General features: G+C 43.8%; 1 protein-coding gene and 1 long non-coding RNA gene across 3 annotated transcripts in view; one reads left to right on the top strand and one right to left on the bottom strand.

The window, feature by feature from the left end:
* Positions 1 to 8,359, bottom strand: part of CNOT6 (CCR4-NOT transcription complex subunit 6) — a 36,697-nt gene extending 28,338 nt beyond the window's left edge. For both annotated transcript variants that reach the window (XM_081900628.1, XM_081900627.1), the window contains exon 1: positions 8,161 to 8,359. The gene's annotated coding sequence lies outside the window, so the exon portion shown is untranslated. The remainder of the gene's footprint in view (positions 1 to 8,160) is intronic.
* Positions 8,360 to 8,830: 471 nt separating this feature from the next.
* On the top strand, positions 8,831 to 19,022 carry LOC309364005. The gene is made up of 2 exons (XR_014165694.1): positions 8,831 to 9,702; positions 18,818 to 19,022. It is a non-coding gene; the product is annotated as an uncharacterized lncRNA (long non-coding RNA).
* The last annotated feature ends 5,149 nt before the right edge of the window (positions 19,023 to 24,171 follow it).

Here is a 24,171-nt window from a genome sequence, read left to right as displayed (position 1 = left end):
CACTTGACAGTACTTCAATATTTTGGTGAAGCAAGTTAGGCTTGGTGTTGTTGTTTTTTAAAGAGATGCAAGGAGACACTCAAGTACCTGAAAGTCAAGGTCACTGCCTCCCACATTTTCAAACTGTGAAAGATGAAGCTCTATGCAGAGCTAGTTCCAAAAGAAGCAAAACACACTATGGCTGGTGCAAAGTTCTTCATTTTTTTGGTCTCATTTTCAGTTATTTAATCAGATACAAAGTAGAGTTAAATGTAATGAACCCTACAATCCAACTAAACACACACTGACATTGCATCTCCAAGGAGAAGGATGCATCAGTGATAAAAGATTACCACAGCACAGGCATAGGCCTTAGCAGTAGATACAGCACAAATGAAGTGGTTCATAGAAATGTGAAAAAGGCAACAGGATTAATGAGCGGGATGCAGGCAAGTGGGATAGGAAAGGGGGAAGTCCAAGATGGTCCATGGTAAGTAAGAGCAGGTGGTTTCAGTAAGAAATGTGAAGTTCCTTTTCTGTCATTTTCAGCTTGACAACTTGCTAGGACACTGAAAAGGAAGGGGACATGGATTTTATGGGTGGAAGACTAATTTACAGTCACAAGCATAAGTTTGAAGCTGAAGCTAAGACAAAACACATAACCACCGTGTGCACAATGAGAAAGGTAATGGGACAAAGTCTGGATTTTTATGGATCAGTCATGACCTATCACTGCTAACACATCTGCAGCATATTACAGGGTTCAACTGCATTCCCTTACCTTATTCATCCAAACACAAAACATTCTGTTCAGATCTTTCAGACTGCTCTCCTTTGAAATCATTAATTGAAATCCATCCTTCTTAAAAATGAAGAAACTGAACAATATTCCAAAAGAAGAATCATCACTGCACTAGTCATACTGAAACGAACACTGCAAAAACAGTGTTTCCTTCCTTTTAGGCTATATTATCATCATCATCCTGTGATTGCCCATCTCAAAGGCTTTTTCCTCAACTGTTCTTAGTTGATGACCTTCTGTGTAATAATACTGGGAAATAAGCATGTTACTAGCTACTCATGCTGGCACTGCATATTCCCTCCCTTGTCTGAAAATTGTAATGCATAAGCAGAAATGAACTCTGTAACTGTAAGGATGCATGGTTATCTGAGGGAACTTGGCAGAGTAAGACATTGCTGCTCGCTTTTTAAATATGAGTATTCACTCAAAATGCATAGGGAATGAATCTTAAATCTGCATTCCCTATAAACTCAAAACCATCTTAACTTTGAAAGAAAAAACTGTAGCAAGCTATAAGCAGTATCCAATGAATACTACTCAGCAGTGAAAACATTTCGAACATGAGCCTCATGGGTAAACTACTATGTTACTCATCCAAATTACAAGTAAGCAAAGAGACATTAATCCCCACCTCATACTGTGAAAGGTATCATTGCACAGAGTAAGATACGGATTTTAATTCAATGGTACACACTTTTATCACAAGCATGCACAATATGGGTCATGTTCAGCCTGTCTATCACAGTAGAAAACTACAACATACTGTTCATTCTTCCAACCATAATTTATCTAAAAGTAGTTTAAGCCCCAAACAATGTGTGTGTGGGGGGGTATTACTTCTAGTATTTAGTATACACAGTAGATCTAGACAGGAAGGAATATGCATGAACATTTGTATGTACTCTATACAAAAAATCAAGAACTTAGCATCATTTAGCTTAATAGTCTAAACATCTAGACGTTTTTCATTGTAATTACGCTACCAGAAGCCCTTGGACCTAATTTTACTTCCTCTTTAGCTTTGGTTTCTTACATATTTGGAAGTGTCAATTTACAACACACTTTTATGACTGTATCCTGTAACAGCCTCTTCACATGAGGAATGTAACTTTAATTTTCAAAGTCCATGTTGGCATAACATACTTGCCATAATAAAGACATTGCAATTTTTCTGCAGATATTATGACAATACAATATAGATTACCTAAATAATGTGCTACTTACCTGGGGAATATAGAAACTGTGCAAGTTGGGTAAACAGATGACAGCCCAACACACTTGCCTATTAACTCTCACTGCTCAGGTCACTATTTACCTGCAAATGGCAGCCACCACAGTCCTGTGCTGCTTTCTTACCTTGTGGAAATGCAGCCAAGCACAATGGCGGCTTCTGCATGCTCTTGTCCCTTCAGAGCACATGTAAGCTCAGACTTACAGCTTCTAGTGCTGGAACCCTACAAGGACCACTATGCATATTTTAGGTCAAAGATTAGGGGGTGGGGGATTTCAACAACTTTAAGAGCTGACCACTATAACAGGAAAACCACTTTGCACAGAAGGAAATCCCCCCTCACTAATACCAACAGACTGTTAATCTTCACAGTCTGCTACAGAAGATTGCAGTAAAATAGCAGAGGGTTCCCATCCTGCACACTACCTTCCAGCCCTTTGTGATGGTATAACCTGGACAAATCCAAGATGCATACAAAGCCTTTCAGTTATTAGCTTTGTGTGGTCATGATTTATTCTGGTTTGGCTGAGTTAAAGGCTCTCTCCTTTTTTGAGGTTCAGAGACATTCACATAACTTAGGATCTTTTACCTTCTGCCTTGTCGACTGTTGGTTTGATGCCATGAATTATACAGAACTTTGCACTTAGCCATTTACTAAGGGGCAAATAATTCCTATGCTGCATAAACATAGTAAGGCTCAATTTTCACCCTGTCACAGATAACACCTGCATGACCTTACACTATATTGATCCTGCATCCCTTACTACCCTAACAAACAGGGAAAACACTCAATGAAAGAATCACAGAACTCCACCTTCTATTTCAGTTTTTTAGCTCAAATACTTGAATGCAACTGTACTGATTAGTACAGAGATCATATCATTCTGACATGGTTCTTGTTTTAACCCTCACATTTTAGGGGAAGCTTACAGGAATCTGATTTTCAATGCACAACACAATGTGCCCAAAAATTATGAAACAGGACATGTTTTTACAAAACTAACATGCTACTTCTAAAACAGAGGTTATGTTTAGACAGGTCAGCGTCAGTTAATTCTTAGAGACACCATCAGTTCTCAGATACACCACCAGTGGTCCTTTTTTGGGAATAAAACATGGGACATGATGTATCAAGGCTATACTTCACAAATTTATTTTTAAGCTACAGACTTTGGGGGATAATTAATGCTGCTTAGCAATCAGTTTAAACTATATGTGCACTGACAACAGGTTTGTCTAACACAGAGGCTACTCAGCTTTAAGGGTAACTATATGTAAAAACATGTTCTCGGAGCTACAAACATGAGTCTGACCAAACTGCGGGAGGCAGTGGAAGACAGAAGTGCCTGACGTGCTCTGGTCCATGGGGTCACGAAGAGTTGGACACGACTAAACAACAACAACATGTAAAAAAGGCGTTTGTATGTTAAGTGAAATTTCATTGACTAGTTAAAATGTGAAAATATTAAAAAGACCTTACTACTACACTGCTAATGAGCATTTGAAGTATTTCTCTTAGCACCACACCTCAGTGTGAAGTAGGTAACAGGGTTCCATGAAGTATTTTAGGTACAGATTAGAATGTTGCCACAAGTGAAAAATGACATGTTTAAATGTTAACACACATATGCACATCTCAAATGCTTCAGTGTTAACTAGTTTCATAGCTTTGTAAGATAAATTGCTAGTTACCAAATACGGTAAACCTAGTATAGCCTTGTTTTTAACTCATTGCCCAGTTGTCATATGTGATAAGGAATTTATCACAGGGGAGTGAATGAACTGGCCAAAAGGGAGAGAACCTGTTTGCTCCCCCCTTCCCCCATTCCATGCAGCAGCTCATTGCATTTCTATAGTGGGTGGGGAGGAGAGTAAGCCCCCCTCTTTCCTTGTCTGGGACATGAAGCGCTTCATCCTTCCTCTGGCAGACCACTGCATTTCAATATTTGGTGTGTAGGAGGTGAAGCTTCCTCCCCTGCATCCAGCACAGAAACCAAGAAAGCTGGTGGTGGAAGGAAGAAGTAATGCTTCCTGCTGCACTTCTGCAAGACAAATTAACAATCAAATCTCCCACACCTTTATTGTAGAAGCACAGCACACTGGTAGCAAAGGGACAAAGCAATCCCCAGCATGCGTCAGTTCTATACTGGATGCATGGGAAGTGAAGCACAATGCTGCATGTCCTACATGTTATCACAGTGGGCTAGCAGCAGATGGATTCTGAGCTTTTGTGTTTTATGTACATGCTGGTGGCAAAGTGACAGGGCAATCTGTGACAATGCCACAAGCCTACTAAGCATCTATGCATGGGAGATGTGGCCCCTTCCTGCATGTTTGGCACAGTAACCATGCAGGATAGCTGTAGAGGAATGGATCACTTCATCCCAGTACTAAGTCCACTTCACCTCTTCCCGCACACTCATCATAGAAACCAAGAATGAATGCAGAGGAGGTAGCATGCTCACTTCTAGCTTGCAATATGTTTCACTAGCCTGCCTTTAACTCATAAGAAGGACTGGCAAAGAAGGGAAGGAGTGCTCCATTCATGTTCCACTGTCCCTTGTACAAGCTTTTTAAAAGTGCAGGCTTGTAATTTTTGGTAGCTAATCCATATACGCTTTTGCCACCTTAGCCAAATACCAATGTTCAAATGCCATACATGGAAGAATCTCCACTCCCCAGTCCCACTCACGCCTAACATTTACACAGTTGATGCAACTCTTGCCTACAAGCAGAGTTCAATGGAGATATGCATTATATGTACAATTTGAATGTCTGCATAGGGTTATACAGAAATTAAGATGCAAGTTATTTAACTAATCTGCATCGAAATTCCATACCAAAATAGCCAGATTTAATATACCATACCCAAAGAACAGGATTTTGGTGGACCATTTTTCTATCAAAAGAATGCAACTTCTTTCTTAAAATAAAGCTGTCATACACTGGGTGGGTTTTTAAAACTAATTTGAGAAATGCATGGGCTAGCATTACAACATACTTACTAAAAATACACCTTATTAATCCACACAAGCCAATATGTACATCTAAAGATATACATTACCAAAAATAATTACCTGCCCATGCAGTACTGTGGTTTCATTTATTTTTATATTTAAGTTCTTCCTTAATTACTGAAACACAAATAGCCTGAACTTGTCAAGACTACACTTAGGATTTCATTACAAAATGACACAGGGCAATCTCCCTTATAAAGAAAAATGAACTGATCCAAGTGCTTCAAGTGAAAAGTGAATAAAGCATTAATCCATATGTGAATGGTTCCATTTCAGCAATACTGTGAATAAACCCCCAGAGAAGACTTCATTCCTAGCAGCACACTCCAGAGTCCAGATGAACCAGCAGGAAGAACGCAGGGTGGATAATTCTGTAAAATTACCCCAGTGGAAATGTTGACAAATCCCCAATTACGGGACCTGCTCTAGGATGAAAAGAAATGCAAGAGACAATACAATTACCAGTCAACACTTGCCAACCTTCACATTCATACCAAATAATTACCATAAATATTCCTTAATCCTTTTGAATTTTAAGTCTCTGTTACCAATATGGTAAAATCCAGATAAGAAAATAACCCTGAGACATGCCAGACACTGTAGAAATCCCCAACTGCTTATACAGCACAATTCAAAAATCTCTGCAGGAAACCTCAACAACATAATCATATAAATGTTAGATCTTTACTATTTTAGAATATGAGAATAATGGAATTTCCATTATCTATCTTAAGTTATAGTGAAAAATTATGAGGTTTTCCTAAAAATCCTTGTCTTTTACTACAGATATTTAAAAGGCTTAACGAGAAAAAAAACTCACCTTAAATAAATTTTAAAACCTCCCAGATCATTCAACTAGTAAAAGATGAAGGTTAGCCAAAACAGTGTTGTTACATTTTTTAATTATCGTTTTATTTTTTACTTTTGGGTTATGTCCCTTCACCAATACAAAAGTAAAATTCAACATAAAAATCTACCACTAAAAACACAGAACTCAAAAGCAACCTGTACATAAAAATATATTTCCTACCATATATTTTGGATCAAATTCACAATTGTATACTACCCCTTAGAATCTCACCCTTATAAGGAACAGCCTGCTGACGTTTTGCTTTCTTAGCGGCCTAAAGCAGCACTTCATTAGTTACCCCATCTACACAAAAACATATAGAACAAACTTGCTGTTGTAGGTAACCCCAAGAGATCTGCATTCTAATCCTGTTTACCCCTACAGTGGTACCTCGGTTTACTAACTTAACCCTTTCCGGAAGTCTGTTCTTAAACCGAATCCATTCTTAAACCGAAGTGTGCTTTCGCTAATGAGGCCTCCCACCGCTGGTGCCCTTCCACTGTTCAGCTTCTGTTCGTAAACCGAGGTAAAGTTTACAAACCAGAACACTACTTCCGGTTTTGCAGAGTTCGTAAACCAAACAGTTCGTAAACTGAGGTACCACTGTATATGTGTGTGTTCTACAGACTGAGGCCCAGCCAACCTACCTGCATATAAACAGTATTCCTGCCCCCAGCTCATTACATTGGACAGCACAGCTGTCAATCATTCCTGCTAAAGCTCTTTCCTTTCTATTTCAGACACAGGCTGTCTATTGTGGCCTCCTTATTGCAAGCTAGCCCTTTCAGCTACTAGGGTAATGCAACCAAGCTTAAATTTATCCCAAAGTGCAGGTTTTGTTCCCAAGAACCAGGCTTATTTATCCACGGCAAATATGGATCTATCGTTTTTAAATTTACACCTGCCAGTTCTATTTAAATTAATTTTAAGAGGTTGTGGAGGTGTGGAGAAGAAAAACAGCTGTGCAATGCAAGCTTCCCTTTCTTCCTGCTTATTTCCAGAAGTGTTTACACTTTCAGTTTTTATTAAACCAGCTTCAGTCCCACTACACCTGTACTTTTATCTTAGTTGCTTTTAAGTGCAAAAATAAAAATAAAAATAGCAGTTTGGTGCATTTGTATAGAGCCACGCCAACCCCACAAACCAGAATTCTAACCCACTTATTAGACACTTCAAGCAAATGAGCCCTGCCCCCCCTTTACCCCCACAACCCCACAGCTCTTGTCAACAGGCACTGAGCACGTCACTTCCTCCAGAACCTTCCCACAGCTTCCAGGAAGGCTCAGCCGCCCCTTCCAAGTGCAAAACACCAACCCCCGTCTCTACTTTCCCAGACCAAAAACTTTTTTCTCCTCGGGAGAACTCCTCCTCCCTGCCAACCCCAACAGGGCTCCTTTTGTTTTCTGAAGAGCAATAATGCCCTCCAAATCAACTGTGCCAGCTCCAAAGCACCACCACACACGCCAGTAATTTTTGTTTTGTTTTGTTTCAAAACGCCGCCGCCACTACTCTCTACACCACCTTCAGCGCAATAGGCCGCTCGCCTCACCCGCCTCGTACACAAGCAGTTTTATTTGCTACCCCGGCGGCCCCCCCCCGCACAACACGCTCCCTTCAAAAGCCCTCGGCCAACCACCACCACCCACCCGCCCCGTCCTCGTCCAGCCACGCATTTCACGCACTCCGGAGGCGCAGGGCCCGGAGACCCCGCTTCGTATTTATATCGCCCGTCTCCCTCCGCGCCCCTTCCCCGAAGAGGAGCCGCGTTCCCCTTCCCCTCCCCGGCTGGATTATTATAAAAATAGTAACACCGACCAACCACCCCCCAAACCTCACAGGACCCCAAAACAACCCCCGCTCCTCCCCCTCTCTGGTCAGCAGCCCCCCCCGTTAACCTTGTCAACACGACCCACCCCCGACAAACCGACCCACAAACATCTCCTCGACCCCCCCACCCACCCCGGAAAGTCAGCCATCTCTCTCCGCGTCCCACAGGACCTCGAATGCGCCGCCGCCGCTCTCCGCGCCTCCCACCAAAATAATCCTTCGGTTCCCCCCCCCCCCGCGCGCCCCCATTATGATTACCCGGGGCACTTCTAACCGCCCCCTCCCGTCAGAAACCTGCTTTCCTCAGGCCGTGGTCGCCGCTGCCGCCACCCCCGCCCCATAGATTCATTCGACGGGTTGGGGGGGCGGTTGAGGAAGAGCCGCCTCGACCCCCGCTCCCTCTTCCTCCTCCTCGCCGCCGCCTTTTCCCTCGGCGCGGCCGCCGCCCCCGTACCTGTAGCTGCAGCATCCCCGTCTCTGCGCTGCCTCTGCCTGGCTCTTTGTTTCCTGCCGCGGGCCGGACGGGAGAACGGGCTCCCCCCGCCTCCTCCTTCTCCTCCTCCTTCTCTTCCTCCTCCGCCTCCTTCTCACACTCATTGAAAGCAAACAAGCATCATGGCGGCGGCGGAGGCAGCAGCGGCAGCAACGACGGCACAGGCAGCGCTTAGGCCCGGCCCACATCGCCTCGGCTCACAGGCTCCGGGCGCCGACGCCGCCCCCTCCTCCCGCCGCCAGGACGCGCGATTGGGTGGCGGGCGCTGGGCGGGCGGTGCTCCGCTGGTCCGGCCGAGGAGCGAGCGCAGGCGGAGAGGGGCGGCCGGGGCGCCCAGTCCGCGCGCGGCGGGAGGCAGCTCCACTGGACCCACTTACCTCGGAGGAAACGGGCACGGGGAGCAGGGCAGTTGGAGGAGGGCTAGGCCTCGACCCTGCGGCGGGGCAGAGTTAGGCGCGCCTCAGGCCGGCATCCGTCGGGGTTTCGCCCGCCCAGCTTGGGCCTGGGACCCGGCTGCAAGAAGTGCACTTTCTCGGAAGGAAGTCGCTGGGACTTGCCTCGGAGTAGGAGCGGCCTGCAAAACCGTCCATGGGAGGGAGCGTTGCTGAAGTTGGGGGGGGGGTTGCGCGCAGTCAGGCTCGGGGTACCCGGTTGAAGGGCAAAAGCGAAGGGGCTCGGGATGCCTGCCACCTTCTGGGCAAGGATTAACAGCGCCGTCTTAATTTTGCAGTGTGTGCATGCGAGCGATTGGGGCATTAACGACGTGCAGCCAGTATCGGTTTGATTATGATTATCCCGCCACTGCGGACCCATCTGTTGAATTCCTGCTCCAAAGGCGCGCAGGTCAGCCCTCCGTGGTGAGAAGGAGAAAAGCGGTAACCTGCTGTTTGGAATTCCAGGGTGGCAGCCAAAAGCTGATGCCATCATAAATTTGTTGGGACTCAACGGTGCTACCCGGTTCTGTTGTTCTGGTTGTGTTGATGCGGTAAAAAGCTGACGGCTTGTAATGTCACAAACCCAAAATTGAGGCCTTTACGTCACATTGGTTAATAAATACTAACTTCTTCCCCCTGGTTCTCAGTTCTTATATTGAAAGGATGATCTTTATCTCTGAAGATTACCATTCAAAGGGGCTGTTGAGAAGGTACTTACCCCTGTTTAAAATGTCTCACATGGCAATCCTAACCAAGCCTTAAATTTAGGAAACATTGCTGGGGGGGAGGGAACTATGAGGATGAGGCTGCTAGTTTCACCCAGTCATTGTTCTGCTCTCCCTCCACAACTTGGAAGGTGATTTTCTGAAGCTGAGAGTCTTCTGTACTCTATGTTTAATTTTTTCAGGGTGAAGCCTGATAGCTACGATCTTTGTTGGACCTCACAGTGTTAACAAATTCTTCACTGGGCTACCAGGAAGAGAAAAGGAGATGCATAGATGAGGGGCTGCTAACAAAAGTGAACAAGACAGAAACAAACTAAAAGCCTAGATGAGATACCGCACTCATGGTAAATAAATGTGCAAAAAGCCCACATTCAATTGCTTTAAAAGTGGTGTAAGAAATTTATGATACAGGCAAAAATGAATTTTTACATACCCCATTTTGAGAAGTTGCTGGAACGGACTGCAGTCATCTTAGGTGATTTGATAGTTTCACTTTCTCATCTTTTCAGTAGGGATAAATTGGACCTCTGACAATTTGAGTAAACTGTAACTTTGGAAAAATTTTTTTTTAAGGGAAATGGAATCAAAGAACTGATCTTAACCGTTGAAAATATGGTACATTGGAATATTAAGTGGCTCCAGTTTGCTCTTTTAAAAAGTTTAATAACTATTTCAAAAAGCTGCTGGGTCCACAACAATCCCATTACTGTACTACAAGATCGTTAATTATTGGTAAGATATGCGTAGGATCTGACTAATGTGAAATACTTTGTTAATGAGCTTTGGTGTAAACTGGAGAGGGAAATTGAGGGAGTGGATTGGTTTGGGTAAGGTTGCAGAAAACTGGAATTTGGTACAGATACTTGTTGAAGATCTGAAAGAAGGAATTAATCAAGTGGTAGGGGTATCTGGAAGGTGAGTGCAAAGTTTGGAGGTTTCTGCATGGTTTGAGGAATGGCACTAATGGGGAAAATACTACAGTGGTACCTCTGGTTACATGCGCTTCAGGTTACAGACTCCGCTAACCCAGAAATAGTACCTCGGGTTAAGAACTTTGCTTCAGGATGAGAACCGAAATCACACGGTGGCAGCAGGAGGCCCCGTTAGCTAAAGTGGTGCTTCAGGTTAAGAACAGTTTCAGGTTAAGAACAGGCCTCCAGAACGAATTACGTTCTTAACCCAAGATACCACTGTATTTGGTTAAGATACAAGGTAGGGATTTCGAAGTATAGGAACTCTTGGGGAGTGTGAGGTCGTATATAGTACAGTGGTGCCTCGCAAGACGAAATTAATTCGTTCCGCAAGTCTCTTCGTCTTGCGAGTTTTTCGTCTTGCGATGCACGGTTTTCCATAGGAATGCATTGAAAATCAATTAATGCGTTCCTATGGAAACCGCCTTCCCCCGACCTCTTCTGGCAGGCGGCATTTTAAAATCGCCCGGGACAGCGGAGGACTTCTCCGCTGTCCGGGGCGATTTAAAAGCCCCTGGGAAGGCAGGCAGGGGGGACAAAGACTTTTGCCCCCCGCCTGCCTTCAGAAGAGGTCCAGGACAGGCTTCGCGGACCTCTCCACAAGCAGCGGGAGCGCTCCTTGCGGAGAGTTGCCAGCACGCCCAGGCTTCGCGGCCCCGCCGCCGGGCTTCGGGACATTGTTCCGAAGCCGGGCGGCGGGGGGAGGCTTTCCCGCCCCGCCGCCGGGCTTCGGGACATCGTTCTGAAGCCGGGCGGCGGGGGGAGGCTTTCCCGCCCCGCCGCTCGGCTTCGGGACATCGTTCCGATGCCGGGCGGCGGGGGAGGCTTTCCCGCCCCGCCGCCCGGCATCGGGATGATGCCCCGAAGCCGGGCGGCGGGGGAAGGCTTTCCTGCCCCGCCGCCCGGCTTCGGGACATCGTTCCGATGCCGGGCGGTGGGGGGAGGCTTTCTCGCCCCGCCGCCCGGTATCGGGACGATGCCCCGATGCCGGGCGGCAGGGGGAGGCTTCAAAAGCCGTCCGGGATAGCGGGAAGCGCTTCCCTGCTATCCCGGACCGCTTTTAAAATGCTGGCGGTGGGGAGCAAAGCCTTTTGCCCCCGCCGGCCTTCCTGGACCTCTTCTGAAGTCCGGAGGGGGGAAAAAGGCTTTGCTCCCCACCGCCAGCATTTAAAAAAAGGTCCCCGAGATTTCCCTATGGGCTTTCGTCTTGCGATGCAAGCCCATAGGGAAAATCGTCTAGCGAAGCGTCGCAAAAACCGAAAAACCCTTTCGTCTTGCGGGTTTTTCGTCTTGCGAGGCATTCGTCTTGCGGGGCACCACTGTAGTTATCAGAGGACAAGCTCTGAACAGTTTTATTGGGAGCAGATGGGATTCCCCAATGCAGAGTGACCAACCCCAGAAACTTTAACATATTCTTCACACCATCCAGATTAGGATATTTTAAAGTTAGAATCAGTCACTTGACTGGTGAAATATAAAAATTAACATTACAATACAGAAGAGAGAAGTTTGATTTTAATAGTCATTGCATGTTCAGTTATTCATTTAGCTGAGCTATTTTAAAGCCAAACACATGACATATGAAATCAACTATTAACAATTTAATTGTTGTAAATGTTCAGGGATTAGTCTTAAAAGACATGAACATTATTCAAAGCAGAACAGCTATAGAAGAAGAAATGGAAATATTTTGGAAAAGAAGTTCAGATTTTACTGTGTATTGGAATACCATTTGGGATGTGGATCATGCTAGTTTATAGCATGTTATTTCATAAGTTAGTTGTTGGGATCTATCCCAAATGGTATTCAGTCCTCAGTAAAAAAGAGAATTTTTAAAAGTATTTCCAAGCAGCTCACTTACTTTTATTTACATATAGGACTCAGCCATTTTAGCGAAACCTTTTTGAACTCCTTCATGCATAAAATAAATACATTATTATCAGAGCTTCCAATGACTTTATTCTTTACCTTTTCCAAGGAAATGGTTGCACATAGAGGGCTCAGCATGAATCTGCAATCCCAGAAATAGGTTTATTTAACATCTTACAGGTTATACATTTTATTCAATTTGGAAAGTGGTTTTACTTCAATACAGCATTCCCTAGCTGGAACCCTGTGCATTAAGAAGCAGCACAAAGGCATATTGGGGATGGTTTGTGTTGCAGATAGTGTAATGCAAGCATGCCAAGTATACCTTTGCTCATTCATACACTTGAATTTGTTTTGCTGCATATAGCTGTCATCAATACCCTAAGAAGGCATTTTGAGCAGATGGTTAATGACAGGATTAGCTTTCTCGTCTGGATGTTTAATGGGATCTAAGAATGTAATGTGAGGTTCTTTCATTCAGTATGTCTTACCCAGCAACTGTACTGTGTTAAGTTTGATCATGTTGCTCAATATTATGCATCTACTCCCCCCATCCCAATGTATCACTCTAAATGTTAACCTGGGGAAAAAATGAACATTTTACCAAAAAGTTTATCTAGCCTCAGAATGTCGCTCCAGTCACAACAATATGCTTCAAAACTCTAGGGTTGGTTTTTTTTTTTTAAATGCAGTTCTAAGCACACTTAAAAGGGAGTAATTCCTGTTGAATTCAGTAAGATACACTTCCAGGTAAACATGCTTAGACTTGTCCTGCACTTGTAATAGAACTTGAAAACAATGTTTATTGGGATATGAAAATTCAGAGATTCTATAGTAAAAGTTGTTGTCAGCTACAGAATACAAGGAAGGTAATCACTGGACCCTCCCACCAGGATTAGAGACAAAACAAGGCCACTAAGAAACAAGAGGGAGGTGTCTGCATGAAAGATTGCTTGTCAGTAAAAAGAAAACAGGAACAGGGTCGTGGTGACAGCGTGAAGAAATTAGTTGCCCTATTTGTGTCCCTTTCAACTTCTGGTATGCGGTACTGCAGAACGGCTGTTCTGGCACCCAAAACAGGAGCACTTGTCTTATTCTTTCTAATGGTAAACTCTGTTGGTCAAGCATCTTTTCTTAAGCAAAACAGGGTATTATAAAATGACAGTAGTGGTTCTACATACCTGAGGGTCTCCTTCAGTACACAGAAATATTAACAGAGAAGGTATGAGATTAACCCCCCCCCCAAGTTAGCCTGAGAAGGACAGCTTCCAGGATTTATGGACAGTTGAAGGCAACAGCATATAGGAAAATATTCTAAGTCAACTCAACCCATTATCTATAAATGGAGCTTCTGGGTTCTTCTATTTATTTCATAAAATGTGTACACTACCTACTTATAACCTGCTCTAATGTGTGTGTGTTTTTAACATGTGAATAAAACATTTAAATTATCAATAAAAAACAGCTCTGTAAATCATTCAAAATATAAAATAAACAGTAAACTTAAAGAGACACTTCTCTCCCGAGATGAAAGTGATTCTATGGATGACTTGCAGAAATCCATAATTTTAGCATAGCTGTGATGGGCCAGAAGCATGAGCAGCCAGAAACATGCAGAGAAGATGCAATCATGTTCATGGAGCACAAAGCTTCTTCCTGCATTTGAATGCTAGATTTAGATTGGAAGGAAGTCTTAAGAAAATAATTGAAGTAGATTGACCTTTCAAGTCTAACCCGAGGTACAGTACAGTGGTACCTTGGGTTACAGACGCTTCAGGTTACACGATTTTGGGTTGCACACCACGCCAAACCTGGAAGTACTGGAATGGGTTACTTCCAAGTTTCGGCGCTTGCGCATGAGCAGAATCACAAAATCATGCTTTGCGCATGCGCAAATCGCAATCCACACATATGCAGATGCAGCACTGCGGTTTGAACGTGCCTCCCACACAGATCACGTTCGCAACCTGAGGTTCCACTGTACGTTTTATCAGGAAGATTTTTGGCTGAAAAGCCATACCAACCTCTGGCCCACATCTAACCTAAACTATAGGAACGTCGTAAATTTACCCCTGTCGCGGCCACAGGCCCCTCAACCTACAATATGCTCTAGAACGGGGGTGTCCAACCGGTCGACCGTGATCGACAGGTCAATCCCCAGATGACCTTGGGCGATTGCAGGATCCTTTCTGCTCGCATTGTTTAGAAACATGTCTCTGCCCCCCTCCGTCTTTCCCTGCGTCACGTTTAATGGGTGTTCCTTTGTTACAGCGCTGCATTCGCGTGTTAGCAACTGTATACCCCCAAAAAGGAAGCTCAACAACCTTGAGCTGCCCCCCCTAAAAAAACCTCAACAACTCTGAACCCCCCACTGCCCATTTTCCCCCCCCCGGAAGTAGATCGCAGTCTCTTGGGAGTTGGACGTCCCTGCTCTAGATTATTGCTTAATCAGGAGCTCTTGCCTCTGGATAAGCAACCCCTAGCAGAATATAGTTGGTTTCAGCAGTGATTAACTGAATGAAAATGATACTAATATTCTGCAATGACCGACTAAGCCTTGCAGCCTGATTCTTAAAAGTGTTTTAGGTGGCTTTCATCACACCTAAATCAGTGATGTCCCGTGGGTGAGTGTGTTTTAAAGAACTGAGCAAGTACTGCAGGCTGCTACAATGGGGTTGGCACAGAAATGTTGCCTTATGATTCTGGCTCAGGAAACGCTCTTGGATGTGGTGCTGGGCAGAATCAAAGAAAGGCTAGATGTCATGGCATCATCTGAGCCACAGTTTTGTCCTGCTTACTCTATTCTGTTCGGCTATAGGTGTGTTTCTACCTATTGGCTCGCTGATAAAGTTAATAATCCTTTTCAGGGACTCAACCTTAAAATACCTTCCATTAACTGAACATGTATTGCTGGATTTTTATAGCTGTTTGAACTGGCAGCTTCAATGCAGCCATGCAGAACTGTAAAAACAGACAACATGGTTTTACTAAAGGCTACAGAGTAATGACTGTAAAAGTAAAAGGAGTTGAGCATCTCTTGTTCCAGAAGGAAAAGGCAAAAGCCAATTCTATAAAATCAGAGTTTCATCATAAATTCAGCAATCCTTGTTGTAGCAGGGATGGATCCTTTTTGCTTCTTCCCCGCTGCGGCCAGGCTAAGGTTTTCTGTAGTAGGTCTTATCGCTTAATGCATCAAGCAGCAGCACTTTACAAGACCTAATTATATCAGCTGCCTATTTGGGCAGCATTGCAAATCTTTCAGCCAGCTACTGTAGTTGTGCCTTTAATGTGTAAGCATTAGCACAATGATTGGGAATGTTTTCTGGGTGGAGGCCCATGCTACCATGATAGACAGCTTTTGGGGACTGCATTCCAGAGCCACACATAGTCACACATACTTAACACATACAGTATATACACACAAAAACTATTAGCCATGGAAACAAAGGCATATGTTTAAGTCTTAGTAACTCCACTTGATTTTACATTGCATTTTCCCTATAAACATTTTTTAAAAACAAAGTTCATTTAAACAACAGCACTCCTACACCCTTTATTGGCCTGACTATTCAAAAGGTAAGAAGAGCTCAGTAATCCTAGCAGAGGAATGCAGATAACATCAATGCACAGCTGAACTGCAGGCCCTGCCTGACAGCTATTCAAAGCCTCAAACTTCAAAATACAATTCCCTCCCAAAAATGACATGCACGCAGATGCAAAATGCAGGGGCTCTCTTTTTTTGCACATTTGGAAGGATCATATGTCTGTCTCCCTTCTGAGACATTTCCCCCTCTACTTTCATCTTGCAGCAGATCCTTGCAGAGAAAGGAGCTGCAGTTGCACAATTTGCGCAGCATTTCCCACTCAGCTGCTCACTGTAGAACAGCTGATAAGTAGGAGGGGATCCCAAGGGCCTTATGAAATGGCCAGGGGTTCCCCACCCCAGTCTTAGCAGGTGACTGCAGGTGATTTTGTTTGCTTGTTGTGGTCTGGCCAGTTCTTATCAATATCATATTCTTATTTCATGGCCATAATGGGCAACTCAAGTTCTTGAGGTTTATTTTAGAACAGTAAGTAACAACTCTTGGTCACTTCTGACAATTGAGAATGTACTCCAGGTGGAGAGGGGCTTAAAAGTGATAAGAAGGGGGACGGTGGTGGTTCCCTGTCATCTGCAGCTATTGCCCACCATATTTTACTGACTTTGGGGAGGATCCACTGTCCCCATTTTGAAGGAAATAAAAGGAGCTGCAAAGACTATGTTGAGAGCACAGTGGTATGCATGGGCCATGAAGTTCTCTACGGGTTGCTAAATCCAGACCTTTGAAAGTTAAGCACTGACACCTTGAATTGGGAAGCAGAGAGTCACCCAATGTACATGAGGCTAAAATTGGAAGTGAATGTTCCCTGTGGTTCGTAAGAAATTAAGAAGAGCCTGCTGCATCTTACCAAAGTCCCTTCTAGTTCAGCATCCTACGCTCACAATGGCCAACCAGATGTCTATAGCAGGACTTGAACACAAGAACATTCACCCTGCTTGTGATTCCCAGTAACTGGCATTTAGAGGTCTACTGCCTCTGATTGTCAGTAGGACACAACCATCATGGCTAGTAGCCACTGACAGGCCATTTTATTACAGGGAAGTGTCTCGTTCCTTCTTGGACGGTAAGCCGCCAAATTCTGCCTTTGCAGAACACATTTCAGGATGTACTGTAATTAAATGGGAAGTTACTAAGGCAGTGACAGGCCTTGTATTTGTTGCACAGGAGGGGCTACAGTTAGCCTTCCAGCAGCCAGAGTTTAAAAAGGCACTCCTAGCCAATGCTCAGTTCTGCTCATTAAGCAGTAGAGCAGGTGTGGGGAACCTTTGGTCCTCCAGATGTTACTGAACTACAATTCCCATCAGGCCTAGCAAACACAGCCAATGACCAGGGATCAAGAGAGTTGTAGTTCAGCAACATCTGGAGGGCCAAAGATCCCCCAAACATGCAGTAAAGTAAAGCAGGGTCAAAAACCACTCCCAGCCTAGAGATCTACTCCTTCCAGGGGAGCAGCACAATTAAGTCTCACTCTCCTAACTTTTGGGTCCTGATTTACCGTCAACGTCTCTGTCATGTCTAGATTAAGCTTCAGTTTCCTTCTTGCTAGGCTACTTAAATTGAATCACCTATTTCTGCATTGTGCTTATTATACAACACTCTGTGTCTACACTTGAATTGCAGCTTGTAGTGTATAAAATAAATTGCTTGCGGGTGGTAGATGGTAACCTATTCCTCAGTAAAACCATTTCCCCCCAGGGCTTTTCCACATCTTGTGCCACACCATGTTTTTAGCCAGAACCCTTCAATATCCTGACTTCTTCTTCTTCTTCTTCTTCTTCTTCTTCTTCTTCTTCTTCTTCTTCTTCTTCTTCTTCTATCTACTTAGTGCACAGAAATGTGGGACAGGTGCTTTGAAAAAATTGGACACCAGAATACAAATAAGGCATCCTCATTTTTATTAAATGAGGAAAGCAAACTTCCTGATTTCAGAAGTGGGTGCCATAATGTGTTTTAAAGTTCTATCTATGTACAGTGGTACCTTAGGTTAAAAACTTAATTTGTTCCAGAGGTCCGTTCTTAACCTGAAACTGTTTTTAATCTGAAGCACCACTTTAGCTAATGGGGCCTCCTGCTGCCGCAGCGCGATTTCAGTTCTCATCCTGAACCAAAGTTCTTAACCTGAGGTACTATTTCTGGGTTAGCAGAGTCTGTAACCTTAAGCGTCTGTAACCTGAGGTACCACTGTATAGGGTGTATTTTCCCCCCAGTGGTTATGACCATGATGGCTGAAACACAGCAAACAATAAACAAACAAACCATGGGATGCATGATTTTCAAGTGACTGAACACTGATTCTGAACATCTAGTACTGCCAGTACCATTGCATTTCATACCACCACAGTGGTATGAAATTGCTTGGCAGAAAAGAACCCTCAAGGTGGGTCATATAAATAGGCAGCACTTATAGTACATCAGTAGCTAAAGCGCTAGAGGTGTTGGGGCAGATCTGCTTCAGGAGCCTATTCTCATTTACCTGGGGGGGGGGGAAGCACCATTGCACTCAGTGGCGTTTAGTTCTCACTCTGCATGCTTAGAATTGTGCACCAAAGTGCTCTGATGCTTATTCCATCAGAGGTGTCTTTTATGGTATGTTTCCAGTCAGCGCCGTTTCGGATTCAAGAGGCCTGCTCCTTAATTTAAACAAACTCTCACTAAATATGCACTTGACACTTCTTTCCTGCCTCTCAAGTGCAGGTATTGTAGGCCTGTCGATCCAGCAGTTACTCAGTAACTTTCAAAATTGTATGGAACAGTTTTTAAAACAACAACAACAACATTTTACAAATGCATATTATTATTCATCCATCGTTTGGAAAAATATTGCCCTGAACAGATTAATTAAAAATCACAGCATTATTGCTAAATACAGTACTGAAAATGGTTACATGTCGGCTCTCATCTATTGAAATCAATTTGTAGTAACAAAAGCAGAGTTGGGAAATCATTTGATGGTTGTGACATTTCTGCTCCCCTGTTTATTTCCATTTCTTGATAGAGTGTTCTCTCTCTTCTTGCAGGTTAGAAATCACATAACACCACTCAAACATCAGAACCATTTCTGCATATTTGTATGGCATTTTTAGGACTGGAAAGTTCTTTGTTTGTCCCTCAGTATAATTAGCAGGGCCTGATTTCTGCTCAAAAAGATCATTTTGCCTTTTGTTGTGCGCAACTGTCTTAGAGTCATCTTGGCTTTCCATATTAAAGTTGTCATGTAAAACACTGAACGTTCAGCATCCCCTCTATTTCTGAGGTTTTGAGAAAGATGAGCGAGAATCCTCATGTTAGTCCACACAGCACTGACCTTGGACCAGAAGGTAGTGTCAGCAGGCTTGGAGGAACCTCAAAGTATGCAGAAATAATAATGAAAAAAACCTATATGGGGGGAAGCATAAAGCGAGACTCCCGAAACAGCCCAGTGAGGACTGAGTATGCCCTGGCTACAGAGCTTTGACTGCTTGGGGAATTGGGTGGGAGATGGAACGCAAGGGAGTATCATGCAAGAGGGCATGGCTGGCTGGAACCCAAAATGGAGCACTCCATCTTGCAACATTTTGTCATAGATCCCCCTTTAAAAAAATTAGTTATTTTGTTCAGTCCGCAGGGAAATAAATCTGAGTCTGAGCTACTATAAGTCTTTCTGGCAGGTTGCATCTCAGTCCTAACACTGTCTTTCTGTGGCACATTACATGATCTGTGTTCACAGATCTGCTTTTTCTGTTATGCGAAATGGTAAGAATAATATGGAAATGACATGTCAGCTTAATTCAGGTAACCAAGTAAGATCTATGTTTCCTCCTGCTGACAGTAAGCAGATATACACTAATTAAAGGGCCAGTGTCAGAGAAGGATCTTAAAAAGCAGAGACATCACCTTGCCAACAAAGGTCCATATAGTTAAAGCTATGGTTTTCCCAGTAGTGATGTATGGAAGTGAGAGCTGGACCATAAAGAAGGCTGATCGCCGGAGAATTGATGCTGTTGAATTATGGTGCTGGAGGAGACTCTTGAGAGTCCCATGGACTGCAAGAAGATCAAACCTATCCATCCTTAAGGAAATCAGCCCTGAGTGCTCACTGGAAGGACAGATCCTGAAGCTGAGGCTCCAGTACTTTGGCCACCTCATGAGAAGAGAAGACTCCCTGGAAAAGACCCTGATGTTGGGAAAGATTGAGGGCACAAGGAGAAGGGGACGACAGAGGATGAGATGGTTGGACAGTGTTCTTGAAGCTACCAGCATGAGTTTGACCAAACTGCGGGAGGCAGTGGAAAACAGGAGTGCATGGCATGCTCTGGTCCATGGGGTCACGAAGAGTCGGACACGACGAAACGACTAAACAACAACAAAAATCAGAGAAGCCTCTTTAAAATAAAGCTAGGGTGGGGGGCAGGAATCTTTGCTGACTGAACTAAATGAAACTTACCATACTTTTGAGTATGCATATTTAAGATCCTGCAAGTACTGTATTGCAGGAGTGTTGTGAGGCACATAGTGTTATATTTAGTGTCATGTGGAAATCCCATTTTAGTCCCACTTCCAGCTAATTTCAGAAGAACTTTGACCCTAGTGTGTGTGGGGGGGGTAATCCCCAAAACATTCCTTAGCCAGTGTACCACAGTGAGAAATTATATGTAGTTTTCAAGTAAGTAATTACATTCTATCTGATTTGGTTTTGGTCTCATAACAAATTATTTACTCTGAAATCTTTAGCAGTCCACAACGTGTCCAGAGGAGGGCGACCAAAATGGTCAAAGGCCTGGAAATGATGCCTTATGAGGAACGGCTAAGGGAGCTGGGCATGTTTAGCCTGGAGAAGAGGAGGTTAAGGGGTGATATGATAGCCATGTTCAAATATATAAAAGGATGTCACATAGAGGAGGGAGAAAGGTTGTTTTCTGCTGCTCCGTAGAAGCGAACACGGAGCAATGGATCCAAACTACAAGAAAGAAGATTCCACCTAAACATTAGGAAGAACTTCCTGACAGTAAGAGCTGTTCGACAGTGGAATTTGCTGCCAAGGAGTGTGGTGGAGTTTCCTTCTTTGGAGGTCTTTAAGCAGAGGCTTGACAACCATATGTCAGGAGTGCTCTAATGGTGTTTCCTGCTTGGCAGGGGGTTGGACTCGATGGCCCTTGTGGTCTCTTCCAACACTATGATTCTGTGATTCTCTGATTCTAAGATGCACTTGATTTAAAAAAAGGATGCAGTTCTGGGAATAAAGATCCCCAAATTTATGATTTGAGTGCTGTGATTTCCCTGCAATACGTGCTAGCTTGAGGAAATATAATTGGGATTGCATGTAACACTCTGCAATTAAAAATGCACTGGGAAACAGCATTTGGAAAGTCCCGCTATCTTGACAGTTAAGTGCTAAAGCCATCCATGAGCTAAAAGCATATTTAAAATAGTTTTTGAAAATTCTTGCTAATATTGGCTTAGATGTATTATTTGATGTGTCATAGGGTGTGTTGGATGTTTTGCTCAGTGTTACTCACATAATGTTAGCTGAATCCAAAGTGATTGTGAAATGTTTTGGCTTCCTCGTTTCACGTCATAGGAGAAAGATTATGATCAGCGTGCGTGTTAAAGATGGTTGAGCGGAAGGTCTGGTCTGGGACATGGTTAGAAAATATGGATCCGCATGTGACAGTCAGTGCTAACAAGCCAATTCCAAAAATGGTTACTCTGAAGTAAGTGCTGCTGAGCTCAGTGCGACTCCTTGGTGTGGCTAGAACTGAAGCCATTTTGCCTGCTGTGTTAAGGTTTGCTTAGCAGCCAGGTCTAGCTGAGGGGTGGGGAACCTTTCTCTTCCCAGATGTTGTCAGGCTTCAGCTCTCTTCATCCCTGACCACTGGCCATGCTGGCTGCAACTAAAGGGATCTGGAGTCCAAAAACATTTGCCGCAATAAAGGTTGCCCATCCCTGTGCTAGCTTGATAGGCTGAAACCGGAAGCGTGGCAACTCTATTTCCAAGGAGCCCTAAGAGTTGCAGGTAGGATTCACCTGCGCAAGGACCTCCACTTGTGCAATGGGACTTGGCCTCCTCTCCTCCCCCCCCCCCCGCAAACCGCCTGAAATGGACTGAGTGGGGCGTATCAGGAGAACCTGTAGAACAGTGCACCAAAGGAGGAGTGGGGAGGGGATCTTTCCAAACTGAAATGTTTGCATGGACAAAAGGTTCATGATAGTGTGACGCTGAATTCTACCTTGCGTCTCTGAAGATGGTTTGTGTAGGTTCCTCCTTGTCTCTAATTAGCACAAAAAGCAATTCATTTTATTTCTTATGTTGTATTTTATTGAATTACAGTTACAGATAGGTAGCCGTGTTGGTCTGCCATAGTCAAAACAAAAAAAATTCCTTCCAGTAGCACCTTAAAGACCAACTAAGTTAGTTCTTGGTATGAGCTTTCGTGTGCATGCAGTATCTGAAGAAGTGTGCATGCACATGAAAGCTCATACCAAGAACTAACTTAGTTGGTCTTTAAGGTGCTACTGGAAGGAATTTTTTTTGTTTTTATTGAATTACAATATAAGAAATAAAAGAAGCAACACAATACAATTACAGTATGACTATTTAATGCCATGGGAGCGTCATCTCCTGTCTCCAACTACAAATCCACAGATGCCACAGACCACCTGAATGAAGCTTGCAGACCAGTTTGAGGACCCCCTCAAGTATTAAAGTATTGTTAAGTGTTCCCTAGTTAATTTGTCTTCAACTGGTTGGTTTGGATCAGCAATTGGGTTGCAACCTGACCCTAGAGAGTGTGGCAGCAGCACTACCGCCATACAGACATATGGTAATAAAAACTGAGAAGGTGGGTCCTGGGTCTAAAAAGGTTGAAGACTACTGTCCTAGGCTTTAGAGAGCTATTGTCAGTTTGATAACCAAAACGAATGAATGTACAGTAATTAATTAAATACTGCCATTCACAAAGCAAAGACACTGGTTTCCTTGAACAAATTACTACAGTGGTACCTCGGGTTACATACGCTTCAGGTTACAGACTCTGCTAACCCAGAAATATTACCTCAGGTTAAGAACTTTGCTTCAGGATGAGAACAGAAATCGTGCGGCAGCAGTGGGAGGCCCCATTAGCTAAAGTAGTCTTCAGGTTAAGAACAGTTTCAGGTTAAGAACGGACCTCCGGAACGAATTAAGTACTTAACCCGAGGTACCACTGTATGTCTTCTTAGGGCTGCACGCCTTCCCTCAAAACAGGGCTGCAAACCTGTATGGATCACTGAAGAGAAAGGGGGTATGTGTGTGTGCCTTTTTTATTTTTTACAGAAAAAGCTTCACCACATAGTATTTAGATGCAATGGCAACGGTTCACCACTAGAGGCTACTGTGTTCCTTTTAACAATACAAAATGCCTCAAGTTTTTTGGGCATTGTGGTTTGTTGCTATTTGTTGGGACACAGAGAAACCTTAATATATTTTATCACAAAGATGGGGGCTTTGAATTTAAGCCTTCCAACTGTGAATGTGTGTGTGTGGCTGGGGCACACCTACCTGGTATCACTGCAGGGGGGTGGACTTCCAATTCCCACCCCACCCCAAGTAATAACAAATCAGGGTATGAATTATTTCCTTTCCCATTCTCTTCCTATAGTACATATGTTTTGATGCCCTTACTAGGTATCCTTGAATGGAAAGCTGATTTAGCAACATCAATGGAAAAATCAACTAAATCATTTCTTTCTGCATCATTGCTTGGGGGAAGCCCACCAAGAGCAATGATACCTTAGCTCAGTGATCTCTTCCAAAGATTATTCACATACATTGTTAAGAACTTGTCTTTTGAACTTGGAACATGTCCCACTTTTTATCTTCTTCCACTTGCGATGGTGTGCGAATGTGTAGAATTATGTGACACAGGGTGGGTGGAAGGCTGTGCTAAGGCATTAAAAGTTTTATAGGACTTACCGGTAAGTGCAAGTGTTCATTCTGCAAGGCCTTTTGTTTTGTGAGAGGTGTGCAAACAAATGAGTTTCAGTTTATCCAGCTGGTGATGTCTTAAAATACCTTTTAGTTGGTTTCAAGCAGATTAGAATCAGAGGACTTCTAAGGGATAGTCTGCAGCTCTATGAGAAAGCACAGGAAGTCTCTGGTTCAAAGATCTCCACGTAGGACTGGGAAATACTGGCAGAGCTACTACTAATCATTGTAGACCACAGGGGAGCAGACTTCAAGCTCTCAGGATCTACCTTCTTTTTTTACCAGAACCCAGTGATCCACCAACTAGAGCCAGCTACAAAAGACATACAGTTGTACTTTGGACCTGAACGCTTTGGTACTCGGACGTTTTGGCTCCCGAATGCCTCAAACCCTGAAGTGAGTGTTCTGGTTTGCGAAATTTTTTTGGAA

The sequence above is a fragment of the Podarcis melisellensis genome (genome assembly GCF_964234715.1).
Source record: "Podarcis melisellensis genome assembly, chromosome: 2".
NCBI lineage: Eukaryota > Metazoa > Chordata > Lepidosauria > Squamata > Lacertidae > Podarcis > Podarcis melisellensis.
This window is presented reverse-complemented; position numbering and strand designations above follow the sequence as displayed.